The following is a 22,954-nucleotide window of genomic DNA, read 5'->3' as shown; positions in this document are numbered from 1 at the left end:
GATTGATTGGAATATCTGGGTGAACCCTGCAGGGGCAGAGTGAACCCGCTTTGTCCAGTGCTGCTGGTCTTGTACTTATCTCCTTCACTCCCTGTCTCCCCGCTGTTACTGTGCACGAGTGTAGCTGAAGCTTCTCAAAGGGCCAACAGGGATGTTTTACAGAGGACGATCCAATAAACACAGGACGTGATCGTCTTTGACTGAGGCGCACCGCAGAACAGAAGGTAATGAAGGCCAGTCGCCCAACGGGACATCCTGCAGTGTGGACCTCTTAAACCCATCAGCAGTGATGCACATCAAGCCTTTGTAAAAGCATGGCCACCAGGCAAGGTTGTTGTGCAGAATTAGAATCAAGCTACGCAGGTGACTGCCTGACTTATTCTCAAGAATCTTTCCCATGGAGAAACACATTGAGATGATGCCTATATTTGGAGGCCCAAATATCTAACTTCCAATTCAGCCCATTCCCTGCTCACGTCATGTGTTGTGGATAATCTCGCCAACACTTGTCACCTTGCTAATTCCAACGCATGACCCGCATGGCCTGTTTCCAGGTTCAGTGATTCTATTCCCAGTCTACCAGGACTCAGACCCCCTTTATCCGCCTCTCCCCAGTTAAACTCTCCTCAGCACAAATCTGCTGCCTGATCCGCACACAAAACTACTTCAAGCACTTTGCCCATCGCCTCTTGTTTGTTCTGAGAACGATATTGGTTAAACGGAGTTGCTTGTTTAAGATTGAGGAGAATGGAGAGAGAAGCCGAGTGTGTGCCTCTTTCTAAACTGTCAGTAAATCGCTCATAATTGCTGGTTGTACAGACGCCAGGAAGAGCGTCAGAGGAGTAAGTGGCTGCTTTTCTCAACATGAGGAATAATTAGACTCTAATGGAATTTCAATTTTCAGACAGAAGCATCAAAGGAGACAGACAATAGAGAGACAGCAGCAACGCTGGAGCCGGAATTGTCTGTAAAGAACATAAAGACTGACATCAAGCGAGGCCATTAAGAGCTCTTGAGTTGATGGAAGCGATGGGGAGCAGTCCAGAGAACAAGAGTATCCCGACAGAGCAGAAAGAGGCCATTCAGCCCATCAAATCCATACCAACTCTCCGAAAGAGCATCCCACCCAAGCTCTTTTCCCCCACCCTTCTCCCTGAAACCCCACACATTTACCACGGCTAATCCCCCCCTAACCTACACATCTTTGGACACGAAAGAGCAATTTAGCATGGCCAATCCACCTAACATGCACATCTCTGGAGTGTAGGAGGAAACCGGAGCACCCGGAGGAAAGCCACGCAGACACGGGGAGGACGTGCAGACTCCACACAGACAGTGACCCAAGTCCGGGAATTGAACCCAGACTCTGGCGCTGTGAGGCAGCAGTGCTAACCACTGTGCCACCCCCATCAGTGTTGATGGGGTAAGGGGATATTATAAAATTCATTTTATGGAATGTGATTGTCCCTGGCTAGGTCAGCATTTATTACCCATCTCTAATTGCCCCTTGAGAAAGTGGTGGCGAGCTGCCTCCTTGAGCCACTGCAGTCCTTGTGCTGTAGGAGCACCCACAGTGCTGTTAGGAAGGGTGTGCCAGCATTTTGACCCTGCGATAGTGAATATATTTCCAAGGTAGGAACTTGGAGGGGAACTTCTTTAATAATACTGACACACTCCCCTGGAACCCCCTGTAAATACTGACACACTCCCCTGTAACCCCCTGTAAATACTGACACACTCCCTGGGCATCCCCTGTAAATACTGACACACTCCCTGGGCACCCCCTGTAAATACTGACACACTCCCTGGGCATCCCCTGTAAATACTGACACACTCCCTGGGCACCCCCTGTAAATACTGACACACTCCCTGGGCATCCCCTGTAAATACTGACACACTCCCCCGGGACCTCCTGTAAATACTGACACACTCCCCGGGCACCCCTTGTAAATACTGACACACTCCCCGGGCACCCCCTGTAAATACTGACACACTCCCTGGGCACCCCCTGTAAATACTGACACACTCCCCGGGCACCCCCTGTAAATACTGACACACTCCCCGGGGACTTCCTGTAAATACTGACACACTCCCCTGGAACCCCCTGTAAATACTGACACACTCCCCGGGTACCCCCTGTAAATACTGACACACTCCCCGGGCACCCCCTGTAAATACTGACACACTCCCCGTGGACCCCCCCTGTAAATACTGACACACTCCCCTGGAACCCCCTGTAAATACTGACACACTCCCTGGGCACCCCCTGTAAATACTGACACACTCCCCTGGAACCCCCTGTAAATACTGACACACTCCCCGTGGACCCCCCCTGTAAATACTGACACACTCCCTGGGCACCCCCTGTAAATACTGACATACTCCTCTGGAACTCCCTGTAAATTCTGACGCACTCCCCCGGGACCTCCTGTAAATACCGACACACTCCCCGTGGACCCCCCCTGTAAATACTGACACACTCCCCGGGGGCAACGTGTAAATACTGACACACTCCCCGGGGGCAACGTGTAAATACTGACACACTCCCCGGGGGCAACTTGTAAACACTGACACACTCCCCGGGGACCTCCCTGCATATACTGACACACTCCCCAGGGACCTCCTGTAAATACCGACACACTCCCCGTGGACCCCCCCTGTAAATACTGACACACTCCCCGTGGACCCCCCCTGTAAATACTGACACACTCCCCGGGGGCAACGTGTAAATACTGACACACTCCCCGGGGGCAACTTGTAAACACTGACACACTCCCCGGGGACCTCCCTGCATATACTGACACACTCCCCAGGGACCTCCCTGTAAATACTGACACACTCCCCAGGGACCTCCCTGTAAATACTGACACACTCCCCGGGTGCTCCCTGTAATTACTGACACACTCCCCGGGGACCTCCCTGTAAATACTGACACACTCTCCGTGGACCCCCCCTGTAAATACTGACACACTCCCCGGGGACCCCCTGTAATTACTGACGTACTCCCCGGGGACCTCCCTGTGAATACTGACACACTCCCCGGGGACCCCCTGTAAATACTGACACACTCCCCGGGGTCTCCCTGTAAATTCTGACACACTCACTGGAGTCATTCTGAAAATGCAGACACACTTTGATGGAGTGACCCTTTCCTCACCCCTTCAAAGCCCAATGGAGACGTCGTATTTTCATTGTGGAAGTGATTTAAATCTGATTAAGTGCAACAGCAGAAATGAAGCACTGGCAATCACACAAAGCAGACAGACGCGCCCACTGACACACACAACTGGGTTCACTGGAGCGTCCGACTGTAGGCTTCAGCTTTACGAGTTATTGGTTGGAACAACAACAGCAAAACATTTACATAACGTCATTACCATCGTACAATGTCCCAGAGTGTTTCACGGAGAATGTTATTAACTGAATTTGGCCCCGAGGAGATACTTGGTCAAATTTCCAAAGATTCAGTCCAAGAGGTTGGGTCTTAAGGAACGCCTTAAAGGTGGGAAGAGAGAGACAGAGAGTGGGAGAGGTTTAGGGAGGGAATTCCAGAGCTCGGGGCCCCAGCAGCTGGAAGCACGGCCGTCAAAGCAATTAAAACCGGGGTTTCTCAAGAGGCCTGAGTCGGAGGAGAGCAGAGAGCTGGGAGCAGCTGGAGGGAATTTCACAGATAGGGATGGGCAAGTCCTCCTGGGGTGGCACAATGGCACAGTGGTTAGCACTGTTGCCTCACAGCACCAGGGACCCAGGTTTGATTCCTGGCTTGTGGAGTTTGCACGTTCTCCCCGTGTCTGCGTGGGTTTCCTCCGGGTGCTCCGGTTTCCTCCCACAGTCCAAAGACGTGCTGGTTAGGTTGACTGGTAAATTGCCCCTTAGCGTCAAGGGAATCAGCAGGATAAATGTGTGGGGTTACGGGGATAGGGCCTGGGTAGGATTGTGGTCGGTACAGACTCGATGGGCTGAATGGCCTCCTTGTGCACTGTAGGGATTCTATGATTCTATGAAGTCCATGGAGGGATTTGAAGACATGGATGAGAATTTTAGAATCAGGATGTTGCTTTTATTAGAGCCTGTGTAGTCTTCTTCAGCGATCACTCGCTAATGAGTACGATTGTCCAGCCTCCGTCTCACTGGCCATGGGTTCTGTGGGTCCCTGCGGGGCTGGTGAACCCGATTTAGAAACGCATCTTCATCCACACACCTGGCAGGTGTTTCCAGGAAGTGGGCTCGCTCCTCAGATCACTGGGATTCCTCGTAGGTCAGTGAGCATGACAGGCAAGAGGGAACGAGATTGTTCTGTGATTCAGGGCGTGAGCAGCAGAGGTAACACACACACAGAGCAGCAGAGCAGCATGAGCTCAAGTTTCTAAAGGGTAGAAGATAGAACTCACCCCGGAGACCGTTGAAATAGTAATGTCCAGTGGCAATAATGCTGTGGGAGATGGTTTCAGCAGCAGATAGAACATTGAATACAGGAGTTGGGACGTCTTGTTCAGCTTGTACAAGACATTGGGAAGGCCACACTTGGAATACTGTGTACAGTTCTGATCAACCTATTATAGAAAGGATATTATTAAACAAGAAAGAATGCAGAAAAGATTTACTAGGATGCTACCGGGGCTTGATGGATTGAGTGAAAAGGAGAGGCTGGATAGACTGGGACTTTTTTCCCTGGAGCGTAGGAGGCTGATCTTATAGAGGTCTATAAAATAATGAGGGGCACAGATCAGCTAGATAGTCAATATCTTTTCCCAAAGGTAGGGGAGTCTAAAACTAGAGGGCACAGGTTTAAGGTGAGAGATGCAAAAGTGTCCAGAGGGGCAATTTTCTCTCTCACAGGGTGGTGAGTGTCTGGAACAAGCTGCCAGAGGTAGTAGAGGTGGGTACAATTTTGTCTTTTAAAAAGCATTTAGACAGTTACATGGGTACGATGGGTATAGAGGGATATGGGCCAAATGCGGGCAATTGGGACTAGCTTAGGGGTTAACAAAAGGGGCGGCATGGACAAGTTGGGCCGAAGGGCCTGTTTCCATGCTGTAATTCTCTATGATTCTATGGTTTCAGCAGCAGATGAGTTGAGACCGAGATGGAATTTGCGTTTTCAGAGATTGAAATCGGCAGTCTTTGTGATGAGTCGGACATACGGCCTGACACGGTATCGAGGTCACAGTGAGCCAGCTTTGTCTGAGATAAACGGAATTATTGGTTACCGACAGGGTGACGACCCAGTGCACGCGGGCTTTGACAGTCACATTTCTAGAGGTTGTCTTATGATTTGGAGTTTCAAAAGGACGGTGGGAGGGAGAGAGTGGGGAAATAGCTCTCCGATTAACAACCCCTTGAGGCCCTTTGGGAGCTTGTTACACTATTTCCGCCTGCCTCTTTGTTCTGTCATTCCTAGGGCACGCTTTGATGTCTTTAGCCTCACAGCTACTTTTGCTGCTTCTCTTTGCTCTTTTGTTGTTTCATTTGGGTTTATAACATGGCCCAAGCCCCTCCACATCAATGACAGACACTGCTTCAGTTTTCTCTTTGACCCTGCACTCTTTGACACTTGTTGAGCAATTCTTCCTCTTCAGTTCTCGGCACTATATTCTGTGCCGGAGTTTGAATCATTTTATAGGATGCTACCGGGACTTGATGGATTGAGTTATAAGGAGAGGCTGGATAGACTGGGACTTTTTTCTCTGGAGCGTAGGAGGCTGAGGGGTGATCTTATAGAGGTCTATAAAATAATGAGGGGCACAGATCAGCTAGATAGTCAATATCTTTTCCCAAAGGTAGGGGAGTCTAAAGCTAGAGGGCATAGGTTTAAGGTGAGAGGGGAGAGATACAAAAGTGTCCAGAGGGGCAATTTTTTCACACAGAGGGTGGTGAGTGTCTGGAACAAGCTGCCAGAGGTAGTCGTAGAGGCAGGTACAATTTTGTCTTTTAAAAAGCGTTTAGACAGTTACATGGATAAGATGGGTATAGAGGGATATGGGCCAAACGCGGGCAATTGGGACTAGCTTAGTGGTTAAAAAAAAGAGGGCGGCAGGGACATGTTGGGCCGAAGGGCCTGTTTCCATGCAGTAAACCTCTCTGACTCTCTGATTCCTCTTCCTGGCTCTCTATGTTCCCCCTTTTGCAGTTGCCACAACACTCTCTTATTTCCACCATGGAGCCCAAGCTGAGCAGATTCCCCGGTGGTTGTGGAACAGTGCGATTCACAGCCGATCCCAAATACAGAGTCATATGCCGGGACCCTACCGTCTCGCCCGCCATGGAATCAGCGCGGGCGAGGGGCCGACAACGGAAATGTCCGTTGACCTCGGGTGGGAATTTCCGGTCTCACTTGAGCGAGGCTGTAAAATCCGGCCCATAGAGTCACAGAGCAATGCAGCACGGAAACAGGCCCTTCGGCCCAACCAGTCCATGCTGACCATGGTACCCTCCCAGCTCGTCCCAATTGCCCGTGTTTGGCCCATATCTCTCTAGTCCTTTCCCAGCCATGCACTTATCCAAATGCTTTTCAAATGTTACTATTGAACTTGCCTCAACCACTTTCTCTGGCAGCTCATTCCATACCCGCACCACCCTCTGCGTGAAGGTCGCCCCTCGGGTCCTTTTTAATTCTTTCCCCTCTCACCTTAAACCTATGCCCTCTAGTTTTCAATTCCTCTTCCCTGGGAAAAAGACTCTGCGTTCATCCTATCGATGCCCCTCATGATTTTATCCACCTCAGTAAGGTCACCCCTCATTCTCCTACCTTCCAAGGAATAAAGGCAACCTCTCCCTATAACTCAGGCCCACCAGTCTTGGCAACATGCTTGTAAATCTTCTCTGCATTCGTTCCAGTTTATCAATGCCTTTCCTATAACAGGGTGACCAAAACTGTACACAATACTCCAATTGTTGGCCTCACCAGCGACTTATACGACTGTGACACAATGTCCCAACTCCTATACTTCATCATCCCGACTGATGAAGACCAGTGCGCTAAACGCCTTCTTCACCACCCTGTCTACCTGTGACGCTGCTTTCAATGAACTATGTGCTTGTGGTCTGAGGGCCCTCTGTTCCTCAACACTCCCAGGGCCCGACCATCCACTGTGTAAATCCTACCCTGCTTTGACTTTCCAAAATGCAACTCCTCACACTTATCTGTATTGAAATCCATTTGCCAATCCTCGGCCCACTTCCCCAACTGACCAAGACCCCAGCACTAACTGCCCCGCTCCCTCTCTGAGGCAGTAATGAAAGGTTTGATTGTGCTCAGAGTGGGTTCTGTAGGTTGAATATTGCTGCGGTAAATTGCAGTCTGAGAGCTGAGGAGGAATTATTTCAGCTTCAGTTTGTTATTATGGCTTGAAGAAAACTGAAATAAGATGTTTATTTGTGGCATTCAATGCCGTTTGATGCGTTTCCATGGCAACGGGACTGCTATTAATCATGTCACTGCTGTGTTTAACTCTAGGGTGATTCAGACAGTGATAACTGCTCAGAGATAACACCTCCCTCCCTGTCCACCTCCCTCCCTGCCCAGCTCCCTCCCTGCCCAGCTCCCTCCCTGTCCAACTCCCTCCCTGCCCAGCTCCCTCCCTGCTCAGCTCCCTCACTGTCCACCTCCCTCCCTGCCCAGCTCCCTCCCTGCTCAGCTCCCTCCCTGCTCAGCTCCCTCCCTGCTCAGCTCCCTCCCTGCCCAGCTCCCTCCCTGCCTAGCTCCCTCCCTGCCCAGCTCCCTCCCTGCCCAGCTCCCTCCCTGCCCAACTCCCTCCCTGCCCAGCTCCCTCCCTGTCCAGCTCCCTCCCTGCTCAGCTCCCTCCCTGCTCAGCTCCCACCTCCCTCCCTGCCCAGCTCCCTCCCTGCCCAGCTCCCTCTGCCCACCTCCCTCACTGCACCCCGTCCAACATCCAGCAGCAGCGTGAGCTGGGGGGCAGAGCGAGGGGCAGAGTGAGGGGCAGAGTTAGGGGCAGAGCATCAGTGCCAGGGTCAGTGCCAGGGTCAGTGCCAGGGTCAATGAGGGTCAGTGCGAGGGTCAGTGCAAGGGTCAGTGTGAGGGTTAGTGTGAGGGTCAGTGTGAGGGTCAGAGCTGGGGTCAGGTCTACAAATCAGCCTCTCAGGGCAATAGTGGAAATTTAGAGTGTAAAGGTGAGGGGCAAAAACCTGGAAAGGGAGAAACAGGACAGCTGGGGCAACAGGTAAAAAGATCATTATACCCACCCCCTCCCACACCCCATGTACACTCTCCCCTATCACTGACTCTACCCCCCATTCCCCCTCCCACACCCCATGTACACTCTCCCCTATCACTGATTCTACCCATCTATTTAACCTCCTTCCACAGAAAGTGGCCATTCAACCCATCAATGCTTGCTAGCTCCCTGAAGAGTAATCCAGTCAGTCCCATTGCCCCGCTCTATCCCTGTAACTCTGCCGCTTTATATCCCTCAAGAGCCCATCCAGTTTCCTTTTGAAATCATTCATCGTCTCCGCTTCCACCCCCCTCGTGAGCAGCGAGTTCCAGCTCATTCCCACTCGCCGTGTAGAAACATTCTCCCTCACATTCCCCCGTAACTCTCCCTCAAAACATTAAACCTGTCTCCCTACATTATGCACCCCCCCCCCCCCCCCCCCCCCCCCCCCACCCAGTCCCAGAGTGGTCATCAACAATGACCCTCATTTGCCCCCTCAGGCTGATACATAGAAACATAGAAGATAGGAGCAGGAGGAGGCCATTCGGCCCTTCGAGCCTGCTCCGCCATTCATCACCATCATGGCTGATCATCCAACTCAACAGCCTAATCCTGCTTTCTCCCCATAACCTTTGATCCCATTCGCCCCAAGTGCTATATCCAGCCGCCTCTTGAATACATTCAATGTTTTGGCATCAACTACTTCCTGTGGTAATGAATTCCACAGGCTCACCACTCTTTGGGTGAAGAAATGTCTCCTCACCTCCGTCCTAAATGGTCTACCCTGAATCCTCAGACTGTGACCCCTGGATCTGGACTCTCCCACCGTCGGGAACATCCTCCCTGCATCTACCCTGTCTAATCCTGTTAGAATTTTATAAGTCTCTATGAGATTCCCCCCACTCATTCATCTGAACTCCAGTGAAAACAATCCTAACCTAGTCAATCTCTCCTCATACATCAGTCCCGCCATTCCCGGAATCAGCCTCGTAAACCTTCGCTGCGCTCCCTCGAGAGCAAGAACATTGTGTACAGTTTTGGTCACCTAGTTACAGGAAGGATGTAAATAAGATTGAAAGAGTGCAGAGAAGGTTCACAAGGATGTTGCCGGGACTTGAGAAGCTGAGTTACAGAGAGAGATTGAATAGGTTGGGACTTTATTCCCTGGAGCATAGAAGATTGAGGGGAGATTTGATAGAGGTGTATAAGATTTTGATGGGTATCGATAGAGTGAATGCAAGCAGGCTTTTTCCGCTGAGGCTGGGGGAGAAAAAAACCAGAGGGCATGGGTTAAGGGTGAAAGGAGAAAAGTTTAAAGGGAATATTAGGGGGGGGCTTCTTCACGCAGAGAGTGGTGGGAGTGTGGAATGAGCTGCTGGATAAAGTGGTAAATACGGGGTCACTTTTAACATTTAAGAAAAACTTGGACGGGTTCATGGATGAGAGGGGTGTGGAGGGATATGGTCCAAGTGCAGGTCAGTGGGACTAGGCAAAAAATGGTTCAGCACAGACAAGAAGGGCCAAAAGGCCTGTTTCTGAGCTGTAATTTTCTATGGTTCTATCCTTCTTCTTTTTGCTTCCAAAGTGAATAACCTCACATTTAACCAAATTATACTGCATCTGCCATTGATTTGCCCACTCACCCAACCTGTCCAGATCATTCTGAAGGATCTCTGCATCCTCATCACAGTTCACCCTCCCACCCAACTTGTATCATCTGCAAACTTTGAGATGTTACAGTTTGTAACATCCCAATCCCTGATGGGATTGTTTTTAAGCTGAAGTTGGGAGTTCAGAGGTTCAGTTCCGAGAAGGTTCGCTCAATGAGATAGCTGCGAGGAGACAAGGTCCCTCATGGCAGACTGGTGCAGAAGGAGGAGTCGCATGGGATCAGAGGTGAGCTGGCAAGGTGGATACCCCTCCCCTCCCCTCCCCTCCCTCCCAGAACAAGGATAGAGTCCCCCTTGTCCTCACATTTCACCCCACCAGTTTCCGCTTGCAAAGCATAATCCTTCGCCATTTTCGCCAACTCCAATGTGATGCCACCACCAAACACATCTTCCCTTCACTACCTCTGTCAGCATTCCGCAGAGACCATTTCCTCTGGGATAACCTAGTCCACTCCTCCACTATACCCAACACCTCTCCCGTCACTCATGGCACCTTCCCATGCAATGGCAGAAGGTGTAACACCTGTCCCTTTGCCTCTTCCACGCTCACCATCCAAGGTACAAAACACTCATTCCAGGTTAAGCAGTGTTTCACTTGCACCTCTTTCAATTTGGTCTATTGCATTCGCTGCTCCCAATGTGGTCTCCTCAATATCGGAGAGACCAAGCGTAGACTGGGTGATCGCTTTGCTGAGCACCTTCGGTTTGTGCGCAATCAGGACCCTGACCTTCCGGTTGCTGCCATTTTAACACACGATCCTGCTCCCGTGCCCACATGTCTGTCCTTGGCCTGCTGCAGTGTTCCAGTGAAGCTCAACGCAAACTGGAGGAACAGCACCTCATCTTCCGGCTCGGCACATTACAGCCTTCCGGTCTCAACATCAAATTCAACACCTTCAGATGATTATCTCTACCCCACCTCCACCCCTTTGTTTTCATTCTGTTTTATTTTTTACTGTTCTCGATCTTTTATTTCTTTATTGTCTTTCTTCATTTTTCTTCTCCCCCTCCCCCTCTTTCCCCCTACTTCATCCCCCTTCCCTTACCTTTTCTCTCCCCCCGCTTCCCCTTTTCTACATTGTACCTCTGTCCCATTTCCCTCCCCCCTCCCCCAAGATCTTCATCTGTCACAGCTTACGGCTTCTCTGCCGTTTGGCCATTTGCACCCTTTATTCTCTCTGTGGACAGCCATTAGCAGTCTTCTTCCCTGGTTTCTGTGGCTATGACTCATCTTTCATTCCCTCCCCCTGCAGTATAAATATCTCCCACTTTCTCTGCCTTTTAGCTTTGACAAAGGGTCATCTGGACTAGAAACATCAGCTCTTTTCTCTCCTCACAGATGCTGCCAGACCTGCTGAGATTTTCCAGCATTTTCTCTTTTGGCTTCAGATTCCAGCATCCGCAGTAATTTGCTTTCATCCAGGGGAAGAGAGAGAGTGGACAGGGTAAAATTGTTTCCCTTGGCAGAGTCATTGACTCAAGCTAAGCGGCAGAAGGTGTAGAGGATACATGAGGAAGAAGGTTTTGTACGCAGAGGGTGGTGGGTGTCTGGAATCCGCTGCCCGAGTTGGTGGTGGAGGCAGAGACTCTAAACTCTTTTAAAAAGTTCCTGGATCTGCACCTTAAGCAGGTAAATACAGGGCTGTGGGCTGGGTGCAGGAATCTTTGAAACTGTCTTCCCCAGAGAGGGGTGGACGTGGGATTGATTAATATGTTTAAGGCAGAGTGAGATAGATTCTTGATTGACAAGGGGGTGAAAGGTTATCGGGGGGGGGGGGTGGGGAGGAATGTGGAGTTGAGGTCACAATCAGATCAGCCATGGTCGTATTGAACGTGTGAGCAGGCTCGAGGGGCCGAGTGGCCTCCTCCTGCTCCTTATTCACACGCTGGGAAGAGAACGAGAGTTCTCCGCAGCACCCTGATCTATATTTATCCCGCACCCATCGCTGCAGATCGTGGAAGTTTTGCTATTGCGCACAAGTTGGCAGCAAACACCTGTTCACCGTCCAGCATCAGAATTAGACAAAATATTCCGAAACATTTTAGAATGTCCTTCCCTCAAAGACATTAGTGAAGCAGATGGGGCTTCACAACAATTACCCATCAATTCACATTCACCATAACTCAGATTCACTTTCAATTCCCAGTCTTTTAAACCTGGATTGGAATTCTGCCAGGGTGGGATTTGAACCCAGCTTCTCAGAGTTTGAAGCTTTAAAGTTTATTTATTTGTGTCACAAGTAGGGTTACATTAACACTGCAATGAAGTTTTTGTGAAAATCCCCTAGTCGCCACACTCCAGCACCTGTTCGAGTTACACTGAGGGAGAATTTAGCACGGCCAATGCACCCTAACCAGCACGTCTTTCGGACTGTGGGAGGAAACCGGAGCACCCGGAGGAAACCCACGCAGACACGGGGAGAACATGCAGACTCCGCACAGACAAGCCGGGTATTGAACCCGGGTCCCTGGCGCTGTGAGGCAGCAGCGCTGACCACTGTGTCACCCTCATTGGCCTCCAGATTAAGTCCAGCGTTACCATCATACCATCACTGTCTCCCCCATCATTGGTCGAAATTACTGAAAAGTGGGGAGGCGATGGCCGAGTGGTATTATCGCTCGACTATTAATCCTGAAACTCAGCTCATGTTCTGGGGACCCGGGTTCGAATCCCGCCACGGCAGATGGTGGAATTTGAACTCAGTAAAAAAATATCTGGAATTAAGAATCTACTGATGACCATGAAACCATTGTCGATTGTCGGAAAAACCCATCTGGTTCCCTTTAGGGAAGGAAATCTGCCGTCCTTACCCTGGTCTGGTCTACATGTGACTCCAGACTCACAGCAACGTGGTTGACTCTCAACTGCCCTCTGAACAAGGGCAACTAGGGATGGGGCAATAAATGCTGGCCCAGCCAGCGACGCCCATGTCCCACGAATGAATAAAAAAATTACTAGCCCGGTTGCAACCACTAAGCAGCAATCAAGCTTTTCTCTGCAGCCTGTTTGCTCCAATGTGTTATAGTGAGCCAGCGTCACATCTGGCCGATAGATCCCAGATGTGACATTGTGTGATCATGGGCTGGAATTTCCTCCCAAGAGGCCAGCGGCTTCAAGTCTGGGCACTGCCCTGCTGAGGGTACCCAGCCCTCCCGCAAAGGGTTAAAGCTGGAGACTAAACAAGGGCAGACAGATTGTTTCTGCGCCATTGCCAGGATCTGTGGCTCATGGGCAAATCGAAATGTGGCATCAAATTAAACTGTCAAAAGGTATTAGACACGGGACAAGGCGAGAGAGAGTCAGGAACTGTCTACTGTCAGACAACTGGGACTAGATCAGCTTCTGTGCTAATCTCAGCTCGTTAACAATTTTCAGGCTAATTCGCTCGGCAAAATCAGGCTTCCCCGTGTCTAATAGTTGAGGGGAAGGAGTCGCTCTCTCTCTCTGGCATTTTCCCAATTCATTCATTTCTGAGCTGCTTTTCCACAGCCCTCATTAAGGAAACCTTTTGGGCAAGAACTGGACTGCCTCCTCTCACACAACGTCGTGGGCAAGTTGGGCTGAAGGGCCTGTTTCCACGCTGTAAATCTCTATGACTCTAACTCACTCTCTCACAGAATCCCACAGCATATCATAAAATCAGAGAATTCCCACAGTGCAGAATGAGGCCATTCGGCCCATGGAGCCTGCACTAACAACCATCCCACCCAGGCCCTATCCCCGTAACACCATGCATTTACCCTAGCTAGTCCCCCTGACACTAAGGGGCAATTTAGCACGGCCAATCCACCTAACCTGCACATCTTTCAGACAGTGGGAGGAAACCGGAGCACCCGGAGGAAACCCACGCAGACACGGGGAGAATGTGCACACTGCACACAGACAGTGACCCAAGCCAGGAATCGAACCCAGGTCTCTAGCATTGTGAGGCAGCAGTGCTAACCACTGTGCCACCGTGCTGCCCCAACTGTATCTTTTTGAAGTGCACTCACTGCTATAGTGAGGAGAAAAAGACAGACTTGTATTTATATAGCGCCTTTCACAACCCTAGGCCCTCTCAAAGAGCTTGACCGCAAATGAAATGAAATAATTGATGTGTAGTCGCTGTGATAAAATAGGATATTAGGCAGCGCATTTGTGCACAGCAAGATCCCACAAACAGCAACATGGCTTACAAACGTATCAATTCAGAGCAGGGAGGAGGCCACTCGGCCCCTCGAGCCTATTCCACCATTCAATAGGATCATGGCTGATCTGATTGTAACCTCAACCCCACATTCCCCCCGACCCCCCGATAACCTGTCCCCCCTCGTTAATCCAGAATCTATCTAACTCGGCCTTAACAATATTCACAGACTCTGCTCCCACTGCCTTCTGAGGAAGAAAGTTCCAGACACTCAGCCCACTGAGAGAGAAAATCATGACCAGATAATCTGTTTCCTGAGATGTTAATTGAGGGGAAACATTGACCAGGATTCTGGGGGTGAACCATTCCCCCTCCCCCCACGCAAAGCACTGACCCTCTGACAGTGCGGCACTCCCTCAGTACTGACCCTCTGACAGTGCGGCACTCCCTCAGTACTGACCCTCTGACAGTGCGGCACTCCCTCAGCACTGACCCTCTGACAGTGCGGCACTCCCTCAGCACTGACCCTCTGACAGTGCGGCACTCCCTCAGTACTGACCCTCTGACAGTGCGGCACTCCCTCAGTACTGACCCTCTGACAGTGCGGCACTCCCTCAGTACTGACCCTCTGACAATGCAGCACTCCCTCAGCACTGACCCTCTGACAGTGCGGCACTCCCTCAGTACTGACTCTCTGACAGTGCGGCACTCCCTCAGCACTGACTCTCTGACAATGCAGCACTCCCTCAGTACTGACCCTCTGACAGTGCGGCACTCCCTCAGTACTGACCCTCTGACAGTGCTGCACTCCCTCAGCACTGACCCTCTGACAGTGCGGCACTCCCTCAGTACTGACCCTCTGACAGTGCGGCACTCCCTCAGCATTGACCCCCTGACAGTGCGGCACTCCCTCAGCACTGACCCTCTGACAGTGCGGCACTCCCTCAGTACTGACCCTCTGACAGTGCGGCACTCCCTCAGCACTGACCCTCTGACAGTGCGGCACTCCCTCAGTACTGACTCTCTGACAATGCAGCACTCCCTCAGTACTGACCCTCTGACAGTGCGGCACTCTCTCAGCACTGACCCTCTGACAGTGCGGCACTCCCTCAGTACTGATCCTCTGACAGTGCAGCACTCCCTCAGCACTGACCCTCTGACAGTGCGGCACTCCCTCAGTACTGACTCTCTGACAGTGCGGCACTCCCTCAGTACTGACCCTCTGACAGTGCGGCACTCCCTCAGTACTGACTCTCTGACAGTGCGGCACTCCCTCAGTACTGACCCTCTGACAGTGCGGCACTCCCTCAGTACTGACTCTCTGACAGTGCGGCACTCCCTCAGCACTGACTCTCTGACAATGCAGCACTCCCTCAGTACTGACCCTCTGACAGTGCGGCACTCCCTCAGTACTGACCCTCTGACAGTGCGGCACTCCCTCAGCACTGACCCTCTGACAATGCAGCACTCCCTCAAAACTGACCCTCTGACAGTGCGGCACTCCCTCAGTACTGACCCTCTGACAGTGCAGCACTCCCTCAGTACTGACCCTCTGACAGTGCGGCACTCCCTCAGTACTGACCCTCTGACAGTGCGGCACTCCCTCAGTACTGACCCTCTGACAGTGTGGCACTCCCTCAGCACTGACCCTCTGACAGTGCGGCACTCCCTCAGCACTGACCCTCTGACAGTGCGGCACTCCCTCAGCACGAGGGGTGTCAGTGTGTGTAATGGGTTGAGGTTGTGGACTGCGTTGCAGTGGATCCTCTCGGAGAGGTGGAGCTACCCAATGACCTGGGCTGACACCAGACTGTCCCGTGATTGGCTGTTTCTGGAAAAGCCCCTAAACAGCCTGAGCGTGATTGGCTCAGTTAGTCTGGGGTGTGGATGGGTTCGAGAGAGAGTGGAAGTGGAATTGAACCGTTTGTGCAGTGTAAGTGTTTGGTAATGCGTTGTCGAGTGTATGGCTGGAAGCCATGGGGAATGATGAGGGGTGAGAGCTCGGGGTGGGTTGTTCAGAGTGGGGTGTTGTCCTCAGCCTGAGCCCCACAACCAGCACATAGAAACATAGATACTAGAAGCAGGAGGAGGCCATTCGGCCCTTCGAGCCTGCTCTGCATTCATTATGATCATGGCTGATCATCGAATTCAATATCCTGATCCCCCCCTTCCCCCCGTATCCCTCGATCCCTTTAGCCCCAAGAGCTATATCTAATTTCTTAGAGTCATAGAGGTTTACAGCATGGAAACAGGCCCTTCGGCCCAACCTGTCCATGCCGCCCTTTTTTTTGAAACCCCTAAACTAATCCCAATTGCCCGCATTTGGCCCATATCCCTCTATACCCAACTTCTTCTTGAAATCACGCAACGTTTTGGTGTCAACTACATTCTGTGGTCGTGAATTCCACACATTCAACACCCTCTGGGTGAAGAAATTTCTCCTCACCTCAGTTCTAAAAGGTTTACCCCTTATCTTCAAACTATGACCCCTAGTTCTGGACTCCCTCATCATCAGGAACATTCTTTCTGAATCTACCCTGTCTAACCTGTTAGAATTTTATTCTAACTTTTTTACACAGAGGGTGGTGGGGGCCTGGAATGCGCTGCCAAGTAGGGTGGTGGAGGCAGACACGCTGACATCGTTTAAAACTTACCTGGATAGTCACATGAGCAGTCTGGGAATGGAGGGATACAAACGAATATTCCAGTTGGACCAATAAGCGGCACAGGCTTGGGAGGCCGAAGGGCCTGTTTCCTGTGCTGTACTGTTCTTTGTTCTTTATAAGTTTCTATGAGATCCCCTCTCACTCATCTAAACTCCAGTGAATATAATCCTAAACGATTTAGTCTCCCCTCATATGACAGACCTGCCATCCCAAGAATCAGCCTGGTAAACCTTCGCTGTACTCCCTCTATAGCAAGGACATCCTTCCTCAGATAAGGACACCAAAACAGCACAAAATACTCCAGGTGTGGCCTCACCAACGCCCTATACAATTGCAGCAAAACATCCCTATCCTTATACTCAAATCCTCTCACTATGAAGGCCAACATACCATTTGCCTTCTTTACTGCCTGCTGTACCTGCACACTTACTTTCAGTGACTGATGCACAAGGGCTCCAAGCACGGACCACAGGTGCCCCACTCACGTCTGAGGGACCAACCTGACTGGCAGCAGTGTTCTCACTGACCCCTCGGAACCGGTGTGTGCGCCCCACGAACCGATGAATGGGCGGGAAATGAGACTGGACGAAATCATTCAGAAACAGTGAGTGGGAGGGCATGCATCCTCAGAATTGGTGATTTGATTTATTATTGTCAGATGTATTAACACACAGTGAAAAGTATTGTTTCTTGTGCGCTATACGGACAAAGCATACCGTTCATAGAGAAGGAAAGGAGAGAGTTCAGAATTCTGTGTTACAGGTCATAGCTAGGGTGTAGAGAAAGATCAACTTAGTGCGAGGTAGGTCCATTCAAAAGTTTGACAGCAGCTGGGAAGAAGCTGTTCTTGAATCGCTTGGTACGTGACCTCAGACTTTTGCATCTTTTTCCAATGGAAGAAGGTGGAAGAGAGAATGACCGGGGTGCGAGGGGTCCTTAATTATTGCTAAATTAAAGTTAAAGTTTATTTATTAGTCGCAAGTAGACTTGCATTCACATTGCAATGTGAAAATCCCCTGTCTTATGATTATGCTGGCTGTTTTGCCGAGGCAGCGGGAAGTGTAGACGGAGTCAGTGGATGGGAGGCTGGTTTGTGTGATGGACCGGGCTTCATTCATAACCTTTTGTAGTTCCTTGCGGTCTTGGGCAGAGCAGGAGCCATACCAAGCTGTGATACAACCAGAAAGAATGCTTTCTATGGTGCATCTGTAAAAGTTGGTGAGAGTCATAGCTGACATGCCAAATTTCCTTAGTCTTCTGAGAAAGTAGAGGTGTTGGTGGGCTTTCTTAACTATGGTGTCAGCATGGGAGGACCAGGACAGGTTGTTGGTGATCTGGACACCTAAAAACTTGAACCTCTCGACCCTTTCTACTTCATCCCCGTTGATGTAGACATTGAGTGAAGACATTTCACCAATCTCAGTCCTAAATGGCCTACCCTGTATCCTGCGACTGTGACCCCTTGTTCTCGACTCTCCAGCCAGAGGGAACAACATCCTTGCATCTAGTCTGTCCAACTCTGTTAGAATTACATATGTTTCAATTAGATCCCCTCTCATTCTTTTAAATTCCAGTGAATACAGGCCCAGTCGACCCAATCCCTCCTCACACGGTAATCCCGCCATCCCAGGAATCAGTCCCGTGAACCTTCGCTGCACTCTATGGCAAGCATACCTTTTCTTAGATAAGGAGACCAAAACCGCACACAATACTCCAGATGTAGTCTCATCTGTACAGCGGCAGTAAGACATCCTTGCTCCTGTGCTCAAGTCTTCTTGCAATGAAGGCCAATGTACGATTTGCCTTTCTAACTGCTTGCTGTAGCTGACTGTTTGCTTTCGATGATCGGGGCACTGGGACAGTCCTTTGTGTGTCAACCTGACTTACCAATTCAGTTGATGGAATGTCCAATGGGTGGCAACTGGCAGCTCCACTATAGAACATAGAACATTACAGCGCAGTACAGGCCCTTCGGCCCTCGATGTTGCGCCGACCGGTGAAACCAATCTAAAGCCCATCTAACCTACACTATTCCAATATCATCCATATGTTTATCCAATGACCATTTGAATGCCCTTAATGTTGGCGAGTCCACTACTGCTGCAGGCAGGGCATTCCACGCCCTTACTACTCTCTGAGTAAAGAACCTACCTCTAACATCTGTCCTATATCTATCACCCCTCAATTTAAAGCTATGTCCCCTCGTGCTTGTGTCATGTCTCAATGCCCACCACATGCCCAAAGGTGGGATGAGTGAGCGTCGGGGATATAGACAGCAGCTGGGTTGGATTTAATGACCCTCCCCTACCCACTCCCACCCTATCCCCCCCACTCCCACCGCCCCCGAATCCTAATGCCCCAGTTTCACCCCACTCTATTCCTGATGCCAGTCTGCTGATCACTGACAATGTCTCTTAATATTCTAGAGCAGTGAATCCCCAGAAGTAAGTGTAGACAAAGAGACGAAACACAGCAGCAGGAAAGGCAAGGTGTGCCTCACAACCTGCAAATCCAAAGGGAAGAAGAATTCTCAGGAGGATGGGAACGAGAGGCGGTCTTCCAAATGTGAGAAAGCTAACTGTGATTCAGAGGCAGAGCACGAGAGAGTGAGGAGACTGCAGGAGAGGAGGCGATGCAGCGTAAAGAGAAGCAATGAGGGCACCTCCAATCCCTTGCATGTTTTTACACTCCACGAGGTGAGGTTTATCTGGGAGGAGGTTGGGGTGGGAGGTGGGGGGGGCGGGTGGGGGGGGGGGTTAGTTGAGGGGAGGCTGGTTCATTGGGTAAGGGGGAGGCCATTCTCCCACATTGTGCAAAGGCCAGCAAGGCCACGCACTGACTTGGGATATGTCTGGAACGAGCTGCCAGAGGTAGTAGTAGAGGCGGGTACAATTTTGTCTTTTAAAAAGCATTTAGACAGTTACATGGGTAAGATGGGTATAGAGGGATATGGACCAAATGCAGGCAATTGGGACTAGCTTCGGGGTTTAAAAAAAAGGGCGGCATGGACAAGTTGGACCGAATGGCCTGTTTCCATGCTGTAAACCTCTATGAGTCTATATCAGAATAGAGGCTGGTAGAAACCTTCAGGTGGTCCACAAAGCGAGAATGCCACTTTGTCCACGGGGTGGGGTGTCGTGGTAATGTTGCTGGGCTAGGAATCCCCCTCCCCACCCCCGGCTGTGAGTTCAGATCCCACTATGACAACCGGGCAGGTTGTAAATTAAATACCGATCAGGGAACATGTGGATTGTGTAAAAACTCACTGATTCCCTTGAGGGAATTAAATCCTTTCCCAGTCTGGCCTACACGTGACTCCAGGCCCACAGCAATGTGGTTGACGCTTAACTGTCCCTCTGAAATGGTCGAGCGAGACACGAGGGCAATTAGGGATGGGCAATAAAATCTGACCTTGAGTAAATCGTAGAAAGTGGCCTCGCACAGTGCTCAGTGATACCAAGCCTCCACAGAGATAGGGAGGGAGCCTGGCCTTTCAAGAGATCTGAAAACAAGGCTGAGAATTTCTAAACTGAGTTATTGCTGGGCTAGGAGTCAATGTTAGGCAGCGAGACCAGGAAGGAATGGATAAAGGAGATGGGGTGTGAGTTAGAGTCAGGGTTAGGGTCAGGGTTATCATTAGAGTTAGAGTTAGTGTCAGGGTTAGTGTTAGGGTCAGGGTTATGGTTAGGGTTAGAGTTAGGGTCAGGGTTAGTGTTATGGTTAGGGTTAGAGTTAGGGTCAGGGTCAGGGTTAGGGTTAGGGTTCGGGTTAGGGTTAGAGTTAGGGTTAGAGTTAGTGTCAGGGTTAGGGTCAGGGTTAGGGTTAGGGTTATGGTTAGGATTAGGGTCAGGGTTAGGGTTAGGGTTAGGGTTAGGGTTAGAGTTAGGGTTAGAGTTAGTGTCAGGGTTAGTGTTATGGTTAGGATTAGGGTTAGAGTTAGTGTCAGAGTTAATGTCAGGGTTAGGGTTAGGGTTATGGTTAGAGTTAGTGTCAGGGTTAGTGTTATGGTTAGGGTTAGGGTTAGAGTTAGTGTCAGGGTTAGGGTTAGGGTTATGGTTAGGGTCAGGGTTAGTGTTATGGTTAGGGTTAGGGTTAGAGTTAGGGTCAGGGTTAGTGTTAGGGTCAGGGTTAGTGTTAGGGTTATGGTTAGGGTTGGAGTTAGGGTCAGGGTCAGGGTTAGGGTTATGGTCAGGGTTAGGGTTATGGTTAGGGTCAGGGTTAGGGTTATGGTTAGGGTCAGGGTTAGGGTTAGGGTTATGGTTCGGGTCAGGGTTAGGGCTATGGGCAGGGTTAGTGTTAGGGTCAGGGTTAGTGTTAGGGTTAGGGTTATGGTTAGGGTTAGGGTTAGAGTTAGGGTCAGGGTTGGTGTTAGAGTTAGGGTTAGGGTTCTGGTTAGCGTTAGGGTCAGGGTTAGGGTCAGGGTTACGGTTAGGGTTAGGTTTAAAGTTACGTTTAGAGTTAGAGTGAGGGCCTGGGTCTGGGTTCGGGTTAGAGTAGGGTTTAGAGTTCGGGTGAGGTTTAAGGATTTGGGTTAGGGTTAGACTTCGAGTTAGAGTTAGGGTCCGGGTTAGGTTCAGGGTTAGAGTTGGGGTCGGGGTCGGAGTCAGGGTGAGGGCCTAGGTTAGGGTGAGGGTTCGGGTCTAGGTTAGAGTTAGGGTCTGGGTTAAGGTCAATTTTTTGTAAAATCCATCTGGGTCACTAATGTCCTTTAGGGAAGGAAATCTGCCGTCCTTACCCGGTCTGGCCTACATGTGACACCAGAGCCACAGCAATGTGGTTGACTTTCAATTGCGCTCTGAGCAAGGGCAGCTCGGGATGGGAAATAAATGCTGGCCAGCCAGCGACGCCAATGGCCCACGAATTAATAAAAAAAACTTTAAGACTCAGGTTTCGCACATTCTCAAACTCAGCATGAAATTCTATCATGTTATGATCACTCTTTCCCAGAGAATCCCTTCCTGTGCAATTACTGTGACTAACTCTGGCACTTTCTGCAAGACAAGTTCCAAAATAACCTCTTTGCTGGCTGCTTTTCTGACGGACCATTCAAAGAAACTATCTGAGTTGCATTCCATGTCTCATCCTCTGGACTGCGAGCTACCTTTTTGAGTATTGAGTCCCCATGATTATTGCATTATAACCTTGACTAATGCTCTGTCCAATACATAGCTACTGTTAGGAGGTCCATAAAAAGTTAAAAGTTAAAGAGCTTATTAGTGTCAGAAGTAGGCTTACATTAACACTGCAATGAAGTTACTGTGAAAATCCCCTAGTCGCCACACTCCGGCGCCTGTTCAGGTACACTGAGGGAGAATTTAGCATGGCCAATTCACCTAACCAGCACGTCTCTCGGACTGTGGGAGGAAACCGGAACACCCGGAGGAAACCCACGTGGGGAAAACGTGCAAACTCGTGCACAAATTACTTATACCAGTATTTTTGCCCCCTTTTTATTCCTAATAAGATATATAAGACCCTCGTCAGACCCCACTTGGAGTACTGTGCTCAGTTCTGGTCGCCTCACTATAGGAAGAATGTGGAAAAGATTGAAAGGGTGCAGAGGAGATTTACAAGGATGTTGCCTGGATTGGTTGGCATGCCTCATGAGGATAGGCTGAGGGAGCTCGGTCTTTTCTCCTTGGAGAGACGAAGGATGAGAGGAGACCTAATAGAGGTGTATAAGATGTTGAGAGGCATAGATCGGGTGGACTCTCAGAGGCTTTTTCCCAGGGTGGAAATGTCTGCTACGAGTGGACACAGGTTTAAGGTGCTGGGGGGTAGGTACAGGGGAGATGTTCGGGGTAAGTTTTTCACACAGAGGGTGGTGGGCGAGTGGAATCGGCTGCCGTCAGTGGTGGTGGAGGCGAACTCAATAGGGTCTTTTAAGAGACTCCTGCATGAGTACATGGAGCGTAATAGGATGGAGGGTTATAGGTAGGTCTAGAAGGTAGGGACGTGTTCGGCACAACTTGTGGGGCCGAAGGGCTTGTTTGTGCTGTAGAGTTTCTATGTTTCTTAATCTCCACCCTGCTGATTCTACTTTCTCATCTTCTGAACCAGGATCCTTTCTCAGTAATGTCCTTCCTTTATTATCCGGGCGATTCCCCTTCCTTTTCCATTTTGCCCGTTCGAAATGCGAAGTTCCCTGAAATAGTTACTTCACAACCTTGGTCCCCATACGACCCTGTCTCTGGGGATTATATCGACCCCAATTAGCTCTATTATGCCATCAATTTATCTATGTTGTTACAAATGCATTCAGATAAAGAACATTTAATTCTAACCTTTTCCAACTTTTCCCCGGTTTGACCTTATTT

General features: G+C 50.2%; 1 protein-coding gene across 1 annotated transcript in view; it reads left to right on the top strand.

Annotated features, from left to right (window-relative positions):
* Window positions 1-22,954, top strand: part of pde2a (phosphodiesterase 2A) — a 284,382-nt gene that overhangs the window by 42,972 nt on the left and 218,456 nt on the right.

The sequence above is a fragment of the Mustelus asterias genome, chromosome 10 (assembly GCF_964213995.1).
Source record: "Mustelus asterias chromosome 10, sMusAst1.hap1.1, whole genome shotgun sequence".
Classification (NCBI taxonomy): domain Eukaryota; kingdom Metazoa; phylum Chordata; class Chondrichthyes; order Carcharhiniformes; family Triakidae; genus Mustelus; species Mustelus asterias.
This window is presented reverse-complemented; position numbering and strand designations above follow the sequence as displayed.